Source organism: Pezoporus wallicus, unplaced genomic scaffold, assembly GCF_028554395.1.
Source record: "Pezoporus wallicus isolate ANWC-B61680 ecotype Strahan unplaced genomic scaffold, APGP_CSIRO_Pwel_v1 contig_7545, whole genome shotgun sequence".
Taxonomy (NCBI): domain Eukaryota; kingdom Metazoa; phylum Chordata; class Aves; order Psittaciformes; family Psittacidae; genus Pezoporus; species Pezoporus wallicus.
The window spans coordinates 1,428,985-1,449,184 of NW_026642398.1; the positions used below are offsets into that span (position 1 = coordinate 1,428,985).

At 51.9% G+C, this 20,200-nt stretch overlaps 1 protein-coding gene across 2 annotated transcripts in view; it reads left to right on the forward strand.

Annotated features, from left to right (window-relative positions):
- The first annotated feature begins 16,274 nt into the window (after positions 1-16,274).
- SLC45A4 (solute carrier family 45 member 4) overlaps positions 16,275-20,200 on the forward strand; it is an 84,121-nt gene continuing 80,195 nt past the window's right edge. Inside the window, exon 1 of one of the 2 annotated variants that reach the window (XM_057429756.1) lies at positions 16,275-16,501. The gene's annotated coding sequence lies outside the window, so the exon portion shown is untranslated. Of the gene's footprint in view, positions 16,502-16,755; positions 17,083-20,200 lie in introns of those variants that run through there. The other variant, XM_057429755.1, reaches the window with a different exon arrangement.

Genomic DNA, 20,200 nt, shown 5'->3' on the forward strand with positions numbered 1-20,200 from the left:
TGGATGATCTTAAGGTCCTTTCCAACCCAAACCATTCCATGATTCCATGATTCTATGATTGTTACTCATATTTGGACAATAGTTTTGGCACTTGCCAGAAGATCAGAGCAAACCCAGATGAAGTTGGTTTCTATCCTATACCTTATTATGTACCTAATTTAGCTCTTAAGTCACTACTTAGAACACGAAACCTGTGACACTCAATCATAGAACAGTTAGGGTTGGAAAGGACCTTAAGATCACCTAGTTCCAACCATCTCACAGCCCTTGATGGAATAGGCAAGTCTCAGGATAGCCTCTGAGCATCACTGTGCATTTTAGCTCTGTTTCAACCATCTCACAGCCCTTGATGGAACAGTCAAGTCTCAGGATAGCCTCTGAGCATCACTGTCCATTTTAGCTCTGTTTCAACCATCTCACAGCCCTTGATGGAATAGTCAAGGCTCAGGATAGCCTCTGAGCATCACTGTGCATTTTAGCTCTGTTTCATTCCTGTTAGCTGAGAACTACGATGCAAATGTCTCTCGGAGACCAGTGATCAGCCATACAGCTTCTGTTCTTGCCAGATGCACAAGCCCAGCTTCCCATTGGTAGCAATTGCTGGAAGCTAGGACCTCATGATTTATCCAAGGCTTTTAAGAGCTCGCTACCTGCTGCTCTTCTGGCACGGAAACACAAAGTTTAGCTCTCAAACCTGCCTTGAGAAGTTCTGTGCAATCCAATCAGCCAGTGAATTTCTTTCGGATGATGGCACACTGATCCTGGCGTAATCCAATGTTTCATAAACGTCTTAGAAGATTAAGGCATCGCTCTCTGCCCAAATGACAGAGGAGATTCACATCTCTGCAGAGCAAACACTGGCAAGAGACTTGCATAAGAGCCAGCAATATTGTTAGAATTCTCCTCTGTGCTTCTTTGCAAGGGCAATTACATAATGGAAGCCTTCATCTATCAAAAGCAATCCTTTTAATGAAGTGATGCTCTGGAGTAAGTGCACAAGCACACATCCAATGGGAAGGTAGGGAAGATAACAGGATTCCGTCCCCTGAGTGGCCTGGAAAGAGGATTTTAAACACTCAATGACTCATCCCTGCTCCCTATTTTTCTTTGTTAACTTCTAGCTCCTGTTTGAAGGTGGGCACCAAGACTCTTTGACTCATGAATCATGGTCCCCAGCATGCAAGGCACTGTGCTTACACAGTCACACATGCCCCATCCCTCTTTATAAAGGACAAGGACTGCACCTGCAAAGGAGAAGGGGTCAGAGCAAGACTGAGGCTGAAAGACCTGGGGCGGCAGAGCTGCCAAAGAAAACCTCACCTGATGCTTAGAAGAACTAAGATACCATCCTGCTCAGGCAGGCTCCCTTAGGGACAAGGGAGCAGCAGTTCTGCTGTTCCCTCTGCCATAGAGTCCCTTAGTTCCCAGGTTATCCTAAGCTGTGACAGATCTGCAAATCAGGGCAATTACTGCCTGAGTCTTCAAGTCAGTGCAGGCAGGAGTGAGTGCCTGCACATGAGCTTGTCATCTTGATTCTGTAGCATCTATGGGAAGCCACTGTCCTAGTCATGTCTGTTTCCATCAACTGCCTACGAAGGGTGAATCTGTCACAATCTGCAGCACCCCAGCTACATCTCTGCATCAGTTTGGTGAATAGATAGAGGAATGGGCACCATTGGCATCACCTCCTGATCAGCACAGAGCTACAGACAGCAGCTGTCTCAGGAAAAATCACACCAAGAGCCACATACACATCCTGAAGGACCATGTCCTGCTATAAAACCATCAAATGTGCAAATCAACCTGTTAAAAAAGATCATAGAATCATAGAGTCACAGAATGGTTTGGGTTGGAAGGGACCTTAAAGCTCATCCAGTTCCAGGCCCCTGCCACAGGCAGGGACACCTTCCACTAGAGCAGCTTGCTCCAAGCCCCTGTGTCCAACCTGGCCTTGAACACTGCCAGGGATGGGGCAGCCACAGCTTCTCTGGGCACCCTGTGCCAGCACCTCAGCACCCTCACAGGGAAGAGCTTCTGCCTAAGAGCTCATCTCAGTCTCCCCTCTTTCAATTTAAAACCATTGCCCCTTGTCCTATAGCTACATATTCTACTTCTCCAGGTTTCCTGCAGCCCTGTCAGGCACTGGAGCTGCTCTAAGGTCTCCCCATCAGGAGCCTTCTCTTCTCCAGGCTGACCCAGCCCAGCTCTCTCAGCGTGGCTCCAAAGCAGAGCTGCTCCAGCCCTCCCAGCACCTTTGTGACCTGCTCTGGCCTCGCTCCAACAAGATCTCTGCTCTCTAACAAGAGCCCCTGGGGGACCCTGGCCTCTGACACATTTTGCTGCCTCACAGGAAAGCCATGGGATCTCTTGCCCTCACCGTGGCTTTCCGTGGAGTTGATGGCTCAGGTTCGGACACATACATTGCCCTCAAGGGAGATAAGGCCAAATTGTGCAGGGGCCCATCTGGGTCTGGGACAGGCCTCACATCTCTGCTCCTTTTATCGCCTCTGAGGGTGCATCTGCAAGAGGAAAATAAGGGACAGAAAGCATTTAACACACACAATGTCCTCTAAAGCAGCTGAGGGAGGGATGTAATTCTCTGGAGTGCCTTCCCTCAGCAGCAGACACCTTCCTACCACTGCTAATGAAACAGCAGGAAACAGCATTTTCCTGCTCAGCCCTGGCAAGCAGACAGCACAAGGGGAGGGGGTTTTTGGCAGAGCTCCTTAGGAGAGCAGAAGGTAACATGGTAATTGGACGAAGGCAAATGGGAAGCAAAGAGAAGGAGGCCACACAGCAAGGTCGCTGGGGAGGAGCTCAGAGTCTGCAAGAGAGCTTGGGACAGAGAGCTGGAAAGGGAAGGGAAGAAAGCACCAGGAGGAATGATGGAACAAGGGAGAAATGGGACAGGGAAGGAGGGGCAGGAGGTGGGTATCCCCAGAGAGGACCTGCTTGTGTCTGGGCCTCCTAAAGGGACACAGCAAAAGGCTGAAACCAGATGGATTTTGTTCAAATCTTTCTCCCTGAAAAGATCCCCCCTTACATTCAGGCTGATCCATTTGTGATCTGCAAGTCCCATGTTCTCCTTCACTGCCATTTCCCTATCTTCAATTTAACTCCCTTAGGTTCCAAGGCTGAAGAAATGCAATGTCCCCACCGCCATGACCTATCCAACTGCAATACTTCCCACCAGCAAATACACTCCTGTCCGTGCATCTGCAGCTGAATGCCATGAATGGCAAAAGGAGTTGATATAACCAACGCAGACACGTACCAAGGCTGGAGGACACTGCTGTGGTCCTCCCTCCCTCCACCAGTACGACCCAGGCTCAAAGACATCCTCCTGCAATGGCAGGTTTGGTGCTGTATCAGCTCGTCCAGGACTCCCAGAGAAGGGAACTACAAGCCCAAGAAGATATGGGAGAGGATGTAGCAAACCCTTGCAAATCATTCACTGCGGTGGACAAGCTGTCCTTTGAGAAGTGGAACAATGAAACCTGTGGGGTTTAGAAACTGGAGTGAGATTTAGAGATTTCTGCTGCTGGGTCATACATAGTGTACTCATAGCATTGCATTTCCATTAGCAGAGGCACTGAAAGAGACTTTTAGTCTATCCAGCAACCAAAAGTGGTAGGAATGTTTTCACAACCCAGAAAGCCAACCGTATCCTGGGCTGCATCCAAAGAAGCGTGACCAGCAGGTCCAAGGAGGTGATCCTGCCCCTCTACTCTGCTCTTGTGAGACCTCACCTGGAGTATTGTGTGCAGTTCTGGTGTCCTCAACATAAAAAGGACATGGAACTCTTGGAACAAGTCCAGAGGAGGCCACGAGGATGATCAGGGGCTGGAGCACCTCCTGTATGAAGACAGGCTGAGAAAGTTGGGGCTGTTCAGCCTGGAGAAGAGAAGGCTGCATGGAGACCTCATAGCAGCTTCCAGTATCTGAAGGGGGCCTCTAGGGATGCTGGGGAGGGACTCTTCATTAGGGACTGTAGTGATAGGACAAGGGGTAATGGGTTAAAACTTAAACAGGGGAAGTTTAGATTGGATATAAGGAAGAAGTTCTTTACTGTGAGGGTGCTGAGGCACTGGAATGGGTTGCCCAAGGAAGCTGTGAATGCTCCATCCCTGTCAGTGTTCAAGGCCAGGTTGGACAGAGCCTTGGGTGGCATGGTCTTGTGTGAGGTGTCCCTGCCCATGGCAGGGGGATTGGAACTGGATGATCTTTCTAACCTTTCTAACCCAAACCATTCTATGATTCTATGAGGCTATGAATGGCACTTAAAGAAGAGAAAGTTCGGGTATAAGCTGTTGATTCTGTACTCAAAGAACAGGCCTGCTCTAGAAATCACTTTCAAATACTCTAGGATGAGGTGAAAAAAGACCTGAAGATCAATTACGCTTTGCAAATGATCCCCTGTGATGGAGTTTCCATGAGACCTGGTAGGTAACACACAGGTTATGGTGGGAACAAGGGGTATGCCTCCAACCTCTGAGTCTCAGCAGGGCAAACGTGATGCTGGGACAGTGAAAATGCCAGAGCCTGCACCAGGTGGGAGGAAGAATAGAAGGAAAACTGCTGACGCTGCAGCAAGAGGATTGAAAAGCTGAAGTGACTGAAAGCAGGTCACTTCCAGAGGGCTTGCAAACTGCCTTCAAATTATCCGTTCAGATGAGCGTTAGATAAGCAGAGAGGCTCTGTGGGCCTTCAGGGGAATTCAGACAAGGGGGTGATTCAGCAGCTGGGTGATGACTAAAACACTGAGGCAAGAGGGGATAAATCACTGCTCAAACACAAGACTCAGCTGGGGCTGAGGGAACCCAGGTGGCTGAGCTGGGGCAGGGGCAGGGCCGTCACCAAGGCTGGGCTATTTGGGGAAGCTCGTTTCAAGAAGGGGTTGTTTGGGTTTGGGTTTGTCTTTCAGCCAGGTTCCTATGCAAATCCCCTTATGCAATCACTGCATGTCTGCAACTCTCCCCCTGCCCAACAATTCTCACCCCACTGAGGCAGGGTTTTCACAGGTCCAAAGAAAGGTTTTTCCTACACATGCTGTGAAAACCTGTGGGTGAGGAGAGTGAGGTGTTTGAGACCAAAGGGTTTGACCAGTGTTATGGGGTCATACTCCCCCTGTCCCCTCCATAATACAAGGGAGAGGACCAGTCTCAGTGTAAAAGCTGGAGGATGCCCATAGAATCATGCGATGGTTTGGGTTGGAAAGGACCTTAAGATCATCCAGTTCCAACCCCTGCCATGGGCAGGGATGCCACACACATCCTCAAACACCCATCAGATTGTGGAGATGAACAGGAGGTGCGGAGCATTCCCATCTGGTGGGGACCACCTCTGCCACCAGCAGCAAGGATGGCCCTGCTCTGAGACCCTGGTGAACACAGTGGGGCTATGTACAGAGGAGGGATTTGGAGGGCACCACACGTGGTCTGGCCCAGGACTGGCATATGAGACATCTTTGCTGGTGACAGGGACAGTGGGATTAAGTGCACTCTCTCAATGTTTGCCGATGACACCAAATTGCGATGTCACTGTGGCTGCCCCATCCCTGGCAGTCTTCAAGGCCAGGTTGGACACAGGCTTGGAGCAAGCTGCTCTAGTGGAAGGTGTCCCTGCCCGTGGCAGGGGTTGGAACTGGAAGAGCTTAAAGTCCCTTCCAATCCAAACCAGTCTATAAGACAGCATGGCTGCAGACCAAGAGGGCTGGGAGACAGGATCTGGCTCTGCCAGTGCAGAAGTACAAGCTCCTATGCCTCCAGTTCTAAAAACTAAGATACAGCTCTGCGGTCCTCTGCAGGAGGCAGGGGGGGTGTGTTGCCATCACAAGCCTACACCTGTGACCCTTGGAAAGGGAAAGCACACGGTTTCTCCTACGGCCTACAGTGAGTGCTGCCCCATAAATCAGCTGCTGGCGATTCAAAGTATTTCAGCGTGGTTAATGGAGAACACTGAAGTCATCGCTTCCCCTTTTCTTTCCTTTCCTCTCCTTGTCAAAACAAAGATCTTCTCTTCCTTTGCTATCTGACAAACACAGAATAATTTAGGTCAGAAAGGACCCCTGGGCAGCTCCAGTCCAGTTTCCTGCTCTAAGAAGGGTTACCTTCAACACTGGATCAGGATCTTACGCTGCTGACGTCTGCGTGTCTCCAGGTTTGCAGACAGCAGTCTCCCTGTGTACCTGTCCCAGTGTTTGCCCGTTCTCCTTTGCTGTGCAGGACACATAAATGAAGCATTCTGGCTGGTGTGAATGGGGATGTTTTGTGTGGAGGTAGCAGAAGGAACAAATGGCAGGGCAAGGGCTACATAAATGATGCCGGCTGATGGCACCTAGCAGAGCAAGTCAGCAAGATCCCAGCACATCGCCATGCACCAGCTCAGCGCAGCCCAGATAGGAGGCAAAGGTCAGTGAGTAAATCCCAGTGACTCACAGACATGTGACAGGATGGAGGGATTCAGCATCCATTGTCCTCCATGGCTTTGAAGGGAAGCCCAGCCAGACAACTTTGACGCAAGGGTTTTGGTGCTGACGTGATGGGTCCACGTTTATTGCTGCTCGTGGGCATGAAGGTCTGAATGCAGCGAGTGACAACAGGGTTTCTTTTGGTTTTGGTTTAACATTTAATCAACGTCCCCCTACAAAGCCTCACTTCATGCATTACTTCATTGTCCCAACATCATTTCCTACAGCCACAACCTGGCCTTGTTGCCTCATCCTTTCACAAGGCCCTTTGGAGAAGAGACTGACCTGGCTTCTCTATAACCTCCCCTTAAGCAGCAGAACTCAACAGTTGCATTCCCCTGAGCATCTTCTTTCCCAGGCCGGTCAAACCCAGCTCCCTCAGCCTTTTCTTACGTGTCTTGTGCTCTCCACTGGACCTGATCCACTTTGTTGGTCTCTTCCTTGCACTGGGGGCACCTAAAATTGAACACAGAGGGGAACCATCACATACCTCAACCTGCTGCCTACACAAGCAACCTACAAGGCACATACAGGATGACACCACCTCCCACTAAATACAGTAGTGGGTGAATCAAATTCTTCTCAGCAGAGCCTTATAGTGCTGCTCTCCGTCCCTGCACGGTGTCTTCAGACACCTCATCTGAGAGGGAGCCAGCAGATACCTCTTGTTACTTGCCACATATCACAAGCAGCTCTTGCACCTTTGGCAGCAAATCCTTAAGTATTTACTGGTATGAACTACCATTCCCTGCTCCACTTTGTGTGTTTGCTCTGCCCTGCCTGATAAATGGGCTCCTACATCTTCGTGTTGCTGAGCAAAAACTGATCAGGAGCAAACCTAAGTGAAACAAACAATAGATGGTCCCTGCAGGTTTGGAGATAAAAGAGGGCTTTTAAATCATGAAGAAAACATGTTCTGGGGTATTTTTCTCATTCCAAAGCAGGAGCCCAGATCAGCTTTTACTTATTTCTCACCCCTACAGCCTCCATTGGCAAGTTATTGCCCTGGCTGAACTGAACCCATTGTGGTCCACAAGCAGGAGGCTGCAAGAGAGGAGGTCTGGGTTCACTTCTGAAGCCTATCCCTGTCCTGCTGTGGGAAGCACAGCTCAGCCCTGCTCTTGATGGGCCACGTTTGCAGTTGTGGAGGCTCTGAGCAGGGTTTTCATGCAGCACGCATCACTGCTGCTGTGGTTTCCACCGCACTTACCATTACGGCACCAAAATGCTCCCTTGTCTTATGGAAGTGTGAGGAAGTTCAGTCGGTGTTTGCTTAGTGCTGCATGGATGTGAGCAGAGGCAAAAGGTTTCCTGCCCGTTCTTCCTCCTCACTGTGCAGATGTGATTCCCTCCTGATGTTTGTTCAGGTCCCTGTGCTTGCCTTTGCTTCCTCCCTTGCACACAAAGTCCCAGGGCACAGCCTCTCCACCCAGCACAGCAGCAACCTTCTCATGGGATAAAACAGGGCTCTTGAAACACTTCTTTGTCACATCTCGCTTCTGTGTCCCTGAGCTCCTCTATGGACAAGATGAGAAGCATCCTTGCTCCCCAGACTGAACTGGCCATCAGCCCCAGGGAGTGAAAACCAGTTCTTGATGCCTTCCTTAGAGCGCACTTGTGCAAGCAGCACAATGCCTCTTTGCCTGAGACACTTGGGGATGTTGGAAGTGGTGATGTACCCCCACACACCACAGTGACACCGCAACAGGGTGCAGTTCATCCCCTGCCACTGGCTCTGTGCACCCTCTGCAATGCAGCAGCCTTTCTCCTGCAGGTGGCCAGCCAAGAGCTAATTCAAAAGCACAAAGCCAAGCCAGGACCTGCCTCTGGCAGGGACATCCCATTCATCTCAGCTATGGTCCCGCTGGGGTTTTCTACCTCCATGCTGAGGATTGCCTGCATCCATCGAGCATCTCCTGATTCCTCAAAGTGCATCAGGAAGATGCTGTGTCCTGCAGGTCCCTTCTGCTGCCTGGGCATATATCAGGGTATAACAGCTTGTAGGAGGCAACAGACAGACAAAGTGTGGTCAAGCTGCTCTCTCCTGCAGCCCCATGAGGCTGGGTACATCAGGAACTCTGGTTTTGCGGCCATGTCCTATGCTAGGCAGCCCTTCACTTCTTCACACCACATCCTGATCTCCCAAGCTTCATGTTTCTCTTTGCTCTCACCCTTTCTCTAGCCACAGGCTATACAGAGCACAAGCTGCTCTGCTCCTCACTGCCTCTCCAGAGAGCTGTGGCCATTCCTCCAAGCCAACACCACCACAGTGGCAAACATTGTGGTTTTAATGAGCCCCGTGGGCAAGAGCCACTGTGAATGCAGCAAAGCAGCATCACGGGTCTGAATTACTGTCTGAGGAGTGAAGAGATCCCATTTGATATGACCCAGTCTTTGCCCTGCTCCATCCCTTTTCACTGCCTGGAGCAGAGCTGCTGTGATGGATCTGTCCCCAGGAGCAAGAGGCAGGTTAGCTCTGCATTAGCTCTGCAATCCCACACAGCCCAGTGCCTGCAAACCCCACACTATTAAGTTAAAGCAGTGATTCTGAGAGTTGAGCCCCTCTCTGAGGCTTTCTGGGTTGCTGTGGGGCAGGGGTGCCCTACGAGCAGAGGGGGAGCAGGGATATGAAACCAGCAGCATCACTTCAGGAGAAGCACATCTGGCTGGAGGAGGGCAGAGGGGACGCATAAATGCACTGGATTCCAGCTAAAGGCTGACTTCAGTGAACAGTGTTTGACTTGATGCCAACCCCAGAACAGGCAGATGTTGAGGGGAAAAAGCAACTCAACAACAAAAGCTCCATGTGAAGCTTTCCCGTGGTCTCAGGGGGAAGTTTCATGAGGCTTTGACCCACAGGATTCTTCTAAACCTTCTCCTTTAACACAGCCAAAAAGAGGGCAGACAGGAGATGGGAATCTCAGCAGCTGAGGGACATTCACTCAGCCAAGCTCTTGGGATCACCCAGCCCAGAGGCTCTTTTCATTCCAGAGCTCAGGCAAAGCTCCTGCTGTTGCCAAACTTTCCATCTTTGACAGAGCACAGCATCACATCAAGGAGAATGAATGCAGAATGTACCCACAGAGCGGCCTTCCCGGTATCATGGCCCAAACCACACCATGGTCACACCACTGAGACAAGCAACAAATCAGGCTCCTGCTTTTGCTGTTGGAACAAGTCCAGAGAAGGCCACGAGGATGATCAGTTGTGAATGCTCCATCCCTGGCGGTGTTCAAGACCAGGCTGGACAGAGCCTTGGGTGACATGGTTTAGTGTGAGGTGTCCCTGCCCATGGCAGGGGGGTTGGAACTGGATGATCTTAAGGTCTTTTAAGAGGAAAAGTTTCTGCAACACACCAAGGTGCCGGCCATCACTTGCCAGTTAGCATGGGAGTGGTTGCCATGGCACTGAGAGGTAGGAAGATATCTGGGCTGACGAGGATTAAGCATCAGCTTCCATGGACCCCTCTCTCCTCGCACCAAGCACCTCTCTGGCATTCTCTGCTGTAGGAGCGCACATCCAAGTGACACAGGAGCAGCTCAGGATCACAGGGGTGAGCTGAGCACAATTTGCCTGAAAGCTTTTGTTGTGTGTTGCTGAGACACTGCACATCTACAGGTGTCCCTCCTTTCAAGCATCTCTTTTGCTGGTGGGTTTGTGGCCAACTCGAAGTCCAGGCTTAAGGATGGTCCATATCCACATAATTATGTCCACATGAGATCCTCCCCATGTTTGCTCACAGAAGAAGCAGAGATTGTGTAAGCAATGCTGCAGAGCACCTTGCTCCTCATCTGATGGGCCCACAAAGCTCCTTGAATGACTCTGGCTAAGAGGGACCAGTGGCCATGTGTTGTTTCACAGTCAGGGGTTGAAGGCACAGGGGTGTAAAGCACTATGCAACCTGCCCTCTTGCAAAACCCAGCACTTGCCTTTACCAAGTCCACAGTTTCCTTTTGAGCAATAATTCTGCTGTGTTGATTTGGCAATGTCCAGCAATGGAAATGTGCACCAGCTGCTCCATGTGCATGGTCACCCGTTAAAGGCAGGAGGGCGTCTCACTGAGTCTGAATGTATCCAGCCTCTGCCTCAGGTCCCTGGATGAGGTTTGGTTTTCTCAGCCTGCCTGAAGTGCTGGTGAACACCTCTTTGCATCAACCTCATCCAGGCCATCTCCTTCACTTCTGCATTTCACTGCTTTGGGCACAGCACTGTCTGATCATGCCCAGTGACTAAGAAAAGCCTGTTCCCTGCTCTGATCCCCTTGATTTCCATCAAGGCCACATATTCATAGAATCACAGAATGGTTTGGGTTGGAAAGGACCTGAAGATCATCCAGTTCCAACCCCCCTGCCACAGGCAGGGACACCTCACACTAAACCATGACACCCAAGGCTCTGTCCAACCTGGCCTTGAACACTGCCAGGGATGGAGCACTCAAAACCTCCCTGGCCAACCCATTCCAGTGCCTCACCATCCTCACAGTAAAGCACTTCTTCGTTATATCCAACATGAACTTCCCCTGTTTCAGTTCGAACCCATCACCCCTTGTCCTGTCACTACAGCCCCTGATATTACACAAGATCTTCTCAGATGTTCAGAAAGGACTGGGAAAGGCCAAATCAGCATCATGCCTCTGCCAGGCAGGTTTCTCTAGAGAAACCATAGTGGGGGTGCAGGATGGACACACGGGTCCTGTGGGTGCTAACATCTGGGTGTGTTTTTATTACGACTCAACATCATGAGCTGTCAGTCTCAGCGACCCAAACACACACGTTGTGACACAGAGAGTGCCAGCAGCCTGGGATCTCAGTTCCAGTCATCCTGCCTTCTTGCTGGCCCATGGGCAGAGGCAGGTAATCTGCCCCAGAGCATCCCATCCTTCCAGAGGGAGACCCTTCAGCCTGGAGACAGACATTTTCCTTGCATTCAGGTCCAGCATGCAGCTTGTTCTCACTAGGAGCATCACATCCCTGGGGACACTGTGGGCATCTGCAGCTCCCCATGCGGGAGGTGCATGTGGGGATTAAGCTTGGGTCTGCCCTGTCCTTAAGCCCAAACCCCAGGCAAGCAGACTATTGAATCCCTTTGATAACCCCCCCACAAGCACTGATAAACCCAAGCCCCATTAAGAGCCTTTTGCACGACCTCAGTGACCCACCAGCAGGACCTTACCCAGGTTCCACCTCACGCATCTCCATCCCCATTTCATCTCTGCCGTGGTTCTCTCACCAGTGCTGCTCTCTGATTGAAGCCGAGCCTCCTCCACAGTGCTCAGCGCTGCCACAGGAGCCACTCAGCCTTTGAGCTGCCTTTGATATCCCAGCTCCTGCCAAGCGGGACACTGCAGGATCCTGAGCAATGGAGGAGCCGCAGGGATGCTCCATGTGATACCTGAAGGGAAGACAGCACGTGAGAGTTGACGGGCTCACAACAAACCAGCTGCTGGCATGCACCCCAAGCCCAAGGCACCCCAGGCCACCCCCTCCTACCCTCCTGATACCATCACACCCCTCCGTGCTTAATTAAAAGAGGATTAAAGAAGGATGTGGGCGACGGCTGAGGTCAGGGGGGGCCTTGCAAGCCTATGCCAAGCCCCGCGGCTGCTGCTGGGACAGTGGGATCTCTGCTGGTGATGCCAACGTCTCCCAGCACTAAGGCAGGTCTAATCCGAGAGCCAGGCAATGCATCCGGGCTGCTTGTGTCCTGCAGTGCTGCTCCATAGGGAGAGCTGCAGGGGAAAGATGGGATCAGGGTATAGGAGCCTGCAGGGAAACGCTGATGCTGCTGGTAAGACAAGCAATGGTTATGGTATTCCTGACGGCCCTTCCCAGGGCTTGTGTTTGGCTCTGCCTCCTTCCAGAGCTCACAGCTTTATCCCACATGAGCCATGTGCAACTGTCTCAGCCCTGGTACTGAGATTCAGCTCATTCAAGCAGCTCTGTCACAGCAGTACAGACCATTCCAGTCCTCTCCGTGGTTCCCAAAATAGGAATGTTTCACCAAGGTAGAGCCTAGAGGCTTTCTCCAGCCAGACAGATGCCAAGCAGGCAGGTCCTTCCCAGATCCAGCCTCACAGAAAGCCCTGGGGATGTGGATGAGGCACAGTGACAAGGAGTCCCCCATTTACCTGGCTGGAGGAGCCATGGTCATAGGTGGATGGAAGTCATCACACAGGGCTATCCCTGGGATTAAAGCCTCAGGATCAGCGGGATTCACCTTCAGCGGGATGCTTATTCACAAGAATGGCTTTAACCTGACAGAGGGGAGACTGAGATGAGCTCTTAGGAAGAAGCTCTTCCCTGTGAGGGTGCTGAGGCGCTGGCACAGGGTGCCCAGAGAAGCTGTGGCTGCCCCATCCCTGGCAGTGTTCGAGGCCAGGTTGGACACAGGGGCTTGGAGCAAGCTGCTCTAGTGGAAGGTGTCCCTTCCCGTGGCAGGGGTTGGAGCTGGATGAGCTTTAAGGTCCCTTCCAACCCACATTATTCTATGATGCTAAAATACGAGACGACTGGGCTGAAAGGGGGATGGAAGGGCCAAACATGGAAGAAAAGGTGGGCATCAGATCCCTGAGCAGGGCCCCATAATTCACTCTTTGTGAATTCTCAGTGTTCGAGGCCAGGTTGGACACAGGGGCTTGGAGCAAGCTGCTCTAGTGGAGGGTGTCCCTGCCCATGGCAGGGGTTGGAACATTAAGGTTCCTTCCAACTCAAATGAGTCTGGGATTCTACATGAATGTGGTTAAACCCCAGCTGACACTGAGGCTGTTCCTCCCCTGTGCAGAGGTCTCCAGAGCAGAGTCAATCATAGAATCACAGAAGGGTTTGGGTTGGAAAGGACCTTAAGATCATCCAGTTCCAACCCCCCTGCCATGGCCAGGGACACCTCACACTAAACCATGTCACCCAAGGCTCTGTCCAACCTGGCTTTGAACACTGCCAGGGATGGAGCATTCACAACCTCCTTGGGCAACCTATTCCAGTGCCTCACCAAACGGCATAGGTGGGTAGCTCCTACACAGAGAAAAGCAGAGGACAAAGCTCAGCAGGAGGAATAGGGACAAATGAAAGGCCTGGAAAGCTGGAATTTGCTAGCACAGCAACAAGGGCATGAGTTTGCATCCGAAACCCACTCCTGAGCGATGGGACACAATATGTGGTGGTGGAAGTGATGCCTTGTGCTGATGGATGGACTGTACTGCACCAATGTTCCAGTTGGCTTGTATTGCTGCATGGAGAACTGACCTGCAGAACACATTTGCTCCATCCTCAGCAGCTTCATGGCCAATCCAAGCCTGTACCATGGGGCCAATCCCTGCAGGGAGGACAAGTGAGTCCATGTAAGTGCTCCCCATTTTATCCAAATCCATCCCTAAAGCATTTCAGCCCAGCCCCAAACCCACCTCTTGTGGAGTCACTTGGCCATACCAAGCCTGAAGAGCTCAAAGAAGTTCCTCATGGTCTTTTTAGCTATAAATTCATTGCCTTCCCCTTCACAACCCCCTCAGAGCTGCTCTGCACAGGATCTGACCTCTTTTCCAGGTATTTCTCCCTGCTCCCAGTTTAATTGCTGCTGTCTCGTAACCAACCCATCATCCTGTCACCCAGCCTTGGAAAGTTCTCTTCTTCCTTACCTTGCACTTGCCAGGCTGATTCATCCACAGTGTGCCTCGGGCAACCCACGCAGCCACCGATGATTGAGTTACTGAGCAATTAAGCAAAGCCTTAAATCTCTGCAGCACTTAACATGTATTGACTAATTAATCCAAGCACCAAGCTGAGGTAGGTTGGTTCAGTCTTGCCCATGGCTGCCTCACGGGTCAAAGGCAGAGGCAACAGGAGCTCCACCATTAAGGGACCATGCAGCACTGCCCCTCCGTGTTGTAGGACCCACTGCCACTTGGTCACTGGGCCCAAGGACTCGTATCCTCAACCCAAGACTCCTTTAAAGCTTGTCCCTGATGGGCTTTGCTCCTGCATCTCTCAAGCCCTGCATGGTGGCTTCATTCCCTGGCTCCACCACCACCAGCGCGGCACATCCAGCAGCTGAAGCCAACTCGCTGTAGCAAGCAGTGAGCTGCCTGAGGCTCTGCCAGGCTCAAAACCTTCCCTGGGGTACTGCTGGTAGACACCTATGAGCACCGTGAATGCAGGAGAACCAACCTGGCCCTCAGGTGACAGGAGAGCACAGCAAAGCTGCCCTAAGGCAGTGTGAGCAGCAGGTCAGGGAAGGGATTCTTCCCTTCTTCTCTGCTATTGTGAGACCCCATCTGGAAAACTGTGTTCAGATCTGGGGCCAACAACATAGGAAAGACCCATGGAGCTGCTGGAGCGAGCCCAGAGGAGGCCACAAAGGTGCTCCTGCTCTGCAGCCAGGCTGAGAGAGCTGGGCTGGCTCAGCCTGGAGAAGAGAAGGCTCCTGAAGGGGAGACCTTAGAGCAGCTCCAGTGCCTGAAGGGGCTGCAGGAAACCTGGAGAGGGGCTTTGGACAAGGGCCTGTAGGGACAGGCCAAGGGGAATGGCTTTAACCTGCCAGAGGGGAGACTGAGATGAGCTCTTAGGCAGAAGCTCTTCCCTGTCAGGGTGCTGAGGCGCTGGCACAGGGTGCCCAGAGAAGCTGTGGCTGCCCCATCCCTGGCAGTGTTCAAGGCCAGGTTGGACACAGGGGCTTGGAGCAAGCTGCTCTAGTGGAAGGTGTCCCTGCCTGTGGCAGGGGTTGGAACTGGAGGAGCTTTAAGGTCCCTTCCAACACAAACCAGTCTGGGATTCTATCATTCTATTAAGTCTGTTCATACAGGCTGCCTCAGCCCCATCAAAACCCATGTCCCAGTCTTGCTGTCAGTTGGGAGTGAGTCCAGGTACAGGAGGCAGAGAACCCATTCCACACAGGAGTTTTGTGCAGATGAGAAGGATAGGGAGATGCAGGAATGCACCCAAGCTTATGCAGAAGTCAGTACCTCTGTTCAGTCCCAGCCCAGCCCTGGCCTTCAGGAGAAGGAAAGGGATGTTTGCTGTAACTAAAGCTATGGGTAGAGACTGGGTTCCCAGCCACGAGCCCTGGGGCTGATCCTGAGCAAATCATCTAACTTTTCCCTCCAACACAGTCATTTTTCACCTAGTCAAGACTAAAGGAAACACCTCATCCTTGTGCCACACAAAAGCCAAGGCCATGCCATGGTCCTCTTGCATCACAAGAGTACAGCATCCCCCAGTACAAGGACAGAAACCCCAGAGGTCCATGATGCTGTTTGTCTCCCTGCCATCAAAAGGTTTCGGCCCATCTGAACCCTCCAAGCATCTCAAGCCCTTTCCCTGCCTCCCTGTCACCCACAGTGACAATTCCACTTCTCTGACAGGCAGGTAATGAGGTTTGAGCCATGCTTGATGTGAAGGACCTGGCAGCAGAAAGGCACTTTGTCAACCAGAAGCAACCAGGCAGAAGAGAGCTTAATGTGAACAACCTTGCTCAGCACAGCCAGGACCAGGGGAGTGAGGATCTGCTCACACCATGTGGAGTCTGTACCAGCAAGGTACCAGACTGAGTCAAAAAGCATCAGTGTGCACATTGTAAAGGCATCCCTGCTGCTTGCAATGGTACCCTTCACGTGCCCTCCATCCCACGCTGCTGAGGACGGGGCTCCTGCTACCCCGTGTATACACCATTTGCTCTCTTGTTAACGTGCCCCTAACACCAAACACAGAATAGGAACTCCCTTTCCTGCTGAAATTCACCCCAGCAAACCCTGAGCAGAGGAACTGGCGGACCGACACTTTGGGTCAGAAACCATCAGAGAGATGAGGATGGAATTTTCTCCCTTCTGTTTTTTTTCCTTGCCTGGATATGTGCTGATCTCATTCATCTGGGGAAAAGCACGGGGTGTTCTCATCCAGGCTCTACCTGGCAAGCTGCACACACTGTGACAGAGGCAGCGAACTTCCAAGCAGCCTCTGCGGTAGCTGCTGCCGGGCTCCTCGGGGTTTGTCTCCTGAGCCAGAGGCCGTCCTCTTCACCTGGCATTCCTGAGAGAGATGAAGGGTAAGTGAGCACATCAGCTCCATGCACCGCAAGCATCCTCCATCCCCTGCTTTCAGCCATGGCAGAATCCGCTCAGGTTGGGATTTGCTGGTACAATCTCTGCAGGGTTTTCATCAGCCCCCGCCGCTCCCTTAATTGCAAAGGGAGAAAGGAAGCAAATGTGCTGCATGGAGGAGCTGTGGTACCCGGCACGGCTCAGCAAGCACTGCCGGGGAAACCAACAGGGAACATGAAACGCTCCTGATGCTATTTTAGACCCTGGCAGAAAACGCGAGCTAGCAACACTGAATCGACAGGGCTGCACCAAGCCCAGAGCAGCCACAGAGCCACGATCCCGTAGCACAGGGCTCCCACACGACACAGGGGATGCTCTGTCAGTCGCTTGGGTTGTTGATGTATTTACTAACTGCGATGCTGCTCTGATATGTCAGCCTGGGTGCCCCGGGGTCCCTCAGGCGCCTGCGTTCCAGCCCTGGGGACTCCAGCTCCGGTCCACGGGCCGGGGTTAACCATGAATCGCAGCTAAGCTGTCCAAAGGGATCCACGCTACCACCAACGTGAGTGCTCGGCGCCGGTGGAAGGTGCATGTCTGTATCCGAGGGGGGAATGCAGCTGGAATGCACCCCTGCTCTGCCGGCTCCCTCTGGAGCAACCTTGCCTTGCTTGCCTGGGGAAGAGGGAATGCTGCAGGGTTGCTGCAGCCGGTGGGTGATGCTAAAGGCAGGATGTGAGATTAAAGGTGGTGTCTTTATAAAGATACCTCTGCAACCTTTAGCTTAAGGATAATGAATATCACAAGTCTGGCTGCTGCAGGAAATGTCCCTTTTGCGTATCAGGCTGTCTGGAGCAAGGAGAGCGATGATGCGGATCCGTGCTGCAGCTCGTTTTGGTCGGGTTAATTTGGGAAGAGGATGTTTGCTGGCAGCTAAAGGAGGGGGTGAAAATGCAGAACTACCAGACCTGGCTGATGTTTGGTAACGGTTTAACCATCTCAAAGCAGGAGAATGTGGTTTGGCATTGTTTACCTGCTGAGAGAGTGAGGAGGGGAAAGACCTCAGCTTAGAGGGCTCCTCTTACTGAAAAGAAACCCGTATTTTTAATGGTTGCGCCTGTTGTGCAAAGCCCAGACACCACGGTGATGGGCACCGCTGAAACAGGCTGCCTTGCCTGCCATAGGAATGCCAGGCCTTCCCAAAAACACTGTTTGTGCAAGGAAAACGGCTCATTGCAGGGGAGTTTTAATGCTCTGGCTTTGTGTGTGGGTTCATGTGTGTGGGTTCGGGAGGAGGAGGTTTGAGCTGCTTGTTGTACCCCGAATCTGACTCTGCAGCCCTGGTGTTACTGTAGCTGTGGTGGTGGGTTTTACGCAGGGCTGTGATTTAACAGGAGAGCCCTGGATGGGTTTAACGTGATGACAGCTCCTGGTGCTGGCGGTGCTCACAGTCTTGGGCATCTCATTGCTAAAAGGGGAGCTTGTTTCTCAAAAGCTGGTGTCAAATGCCCAGTGCTACCAGGGGAACTCCTGCGTGCCCGCAGCAAGGACACGAGATCTGCGCTGATGTGTAACTCTAACTGGGGTGACGTAGTGAAAGTGCCACAGAGAGACTCGGCGGTGCTGATGTGGGCAGGATGGAGATTGGGAAGGAGGGCAAAGAGCAGCAAATCCTCCTGGAGAGGAGGCGACCAGGGATCAGCAGGGAGAGATGGCATTTGTGGGTGCTGTGATGGTTAGTGGGTTATTGAGGGGGCAAGGGTATAAGTATGTACGTGATGCAGGGACTGATCCCTACACTGACTCCCCGCTGCCTGTGCTCACCAGTGAGTGCACAAAGCCACAAATAGAGTAACTTACAAGAGAAGGGACCTTGCTCCTTCCCCACTTCTCTATTAAACTTCACATTGCAGCTCTGCTTCACATCTCCTCCCAGAGGGAAAAGAGCAATCCCAAAGGAGGCTGGTTCTTTAACAGCAGCAGCACAAGGAACCTAAAGCACAACCTTCCTCCTGCAAAACTACTCTGTTCTAATTCCCTGCTTCAGGACTGGTTGTAACCGAACTACTCAGCAGCGTAAGGGCACTTCCCCTGCACATGGATTGCTGCTTCATTCCCTTTCACTCCAGTTTTTGCACTAGATTTATGGTCTGTATTACTCTGTTGAATGCTGTCGAGGACAAAGGGCCCACTGTACCAAGCAAATGAAACCATGCCTATGAGCCCTCACCCTGTGAAAGCACAGGGACTGACTGCTGCAGGTGCTGGTGGCAGTCATGCTGATGTCTCTAATCTTGAGGGTTATAGAACTGAGCATAGAGCAACACTGCTATTGTCACAAAGGTCTGGTGGTAGAAGAGCAAGAACAGTGCATGAGGCAAGACTTACAGCTCTATGGCTTGCAGGAGAGCTTCCAGCTGTTTTCTACCTTCAGCCTTCACCTGAGGTGGAAAAGGAGACAGTGAGGGATGTCCCTTGTTCATAGTTTGTCAAGCAGGGGTTGGAAGGATGCTCCAGGTAACGCATGGCCATTCCTGTCGCTTATTTCCTTCAGCACCTAATGCTGATTCATGATCTGGATCCCCAGGAATGCCTTCATCCACCATCTGAAGCATGGTCACTGCTTTGCCTGGCAGGGATCAGAAACCTGGTTAGAACCTGCTATTGAAATGGGTGCAGCATTTTAACCCTTCCACCTTCCCAGCAAACTGACTTGAGTTCTGGCATCCTCAACATAAGAAGGACATGGAGCAAGTCCAGATGAGGCCATGAGGATGATCAGGTGCTGGAGCACCTCCTGTATGGAGACAGGCTGAGAACATTGGGGCTGTTCAGCCTGGAGAAGAGAAGCTGACGGAGACCTCATAGATGATGTTAAGGTCCTTTCCAACCCAAACCATCCTATGTTCCTATGAGTCTATGATCATGGCTGAGCTGCTCTCCTGGCCTGACATCCCCAGGGTGCTTCTCTCTGCCATGCAGTCCTGTGTCAGTGCTGTAAGACGGATCCAGACCCAAAACTAGGTGAGGGCAAACACCCCAGAGCAAAGGGGATTAGATCACACACAGAGCACATGGCTGTAGGCATATGTTGAAGCAACCACCTAGCCCGCAGCTCCAGCACAGACCTGAACAGCAGCCAGAGCCTTTTTTATGGGAAAGCACCGTTCTTGAGCAATTTTTCCAGCACTTCCCACGCAAACAGGTTTTCCTTGAGCACGGCACAGCAGCAGTCACCACCTCATGCCAGCTTTTGTCTTTCCTAATTGTAAGGAGCAGGAGGGCTCTCACGTATCACTCATTGTTTCCATGCTGGTCTGAGCAGTGTGTCCTCATGGATAGAGGAAAGAGCCAGCACTAAACCCTTTCATGGGGCCAGTTCTGCTGAAGTCAGACAAGATCCAGCCTTTCTGTGCAGAAATCTGAGGCCTTCAACCTGTCACATTGATCATAGAATCATAGAATGGTTTGGGCTGGAAAGGACCTTAAGATCATCCAGTTCCAACCCCCTGCCATGGGCAGGGACACCTCACACTAGACCATGTCGGACCATGTCCAACCTGGCCTTATGTATCCAGGAGAGAATGGGAAACAAAAGCAGCGCTGCCTCTGCCACTAGTCTGCTCCTTGGTACCCACACACTGACCTGATTTGAAGAGCAGGGAGGGGGAAGGCATTTATCCATGAGGATCTAACAAAAATCTCCC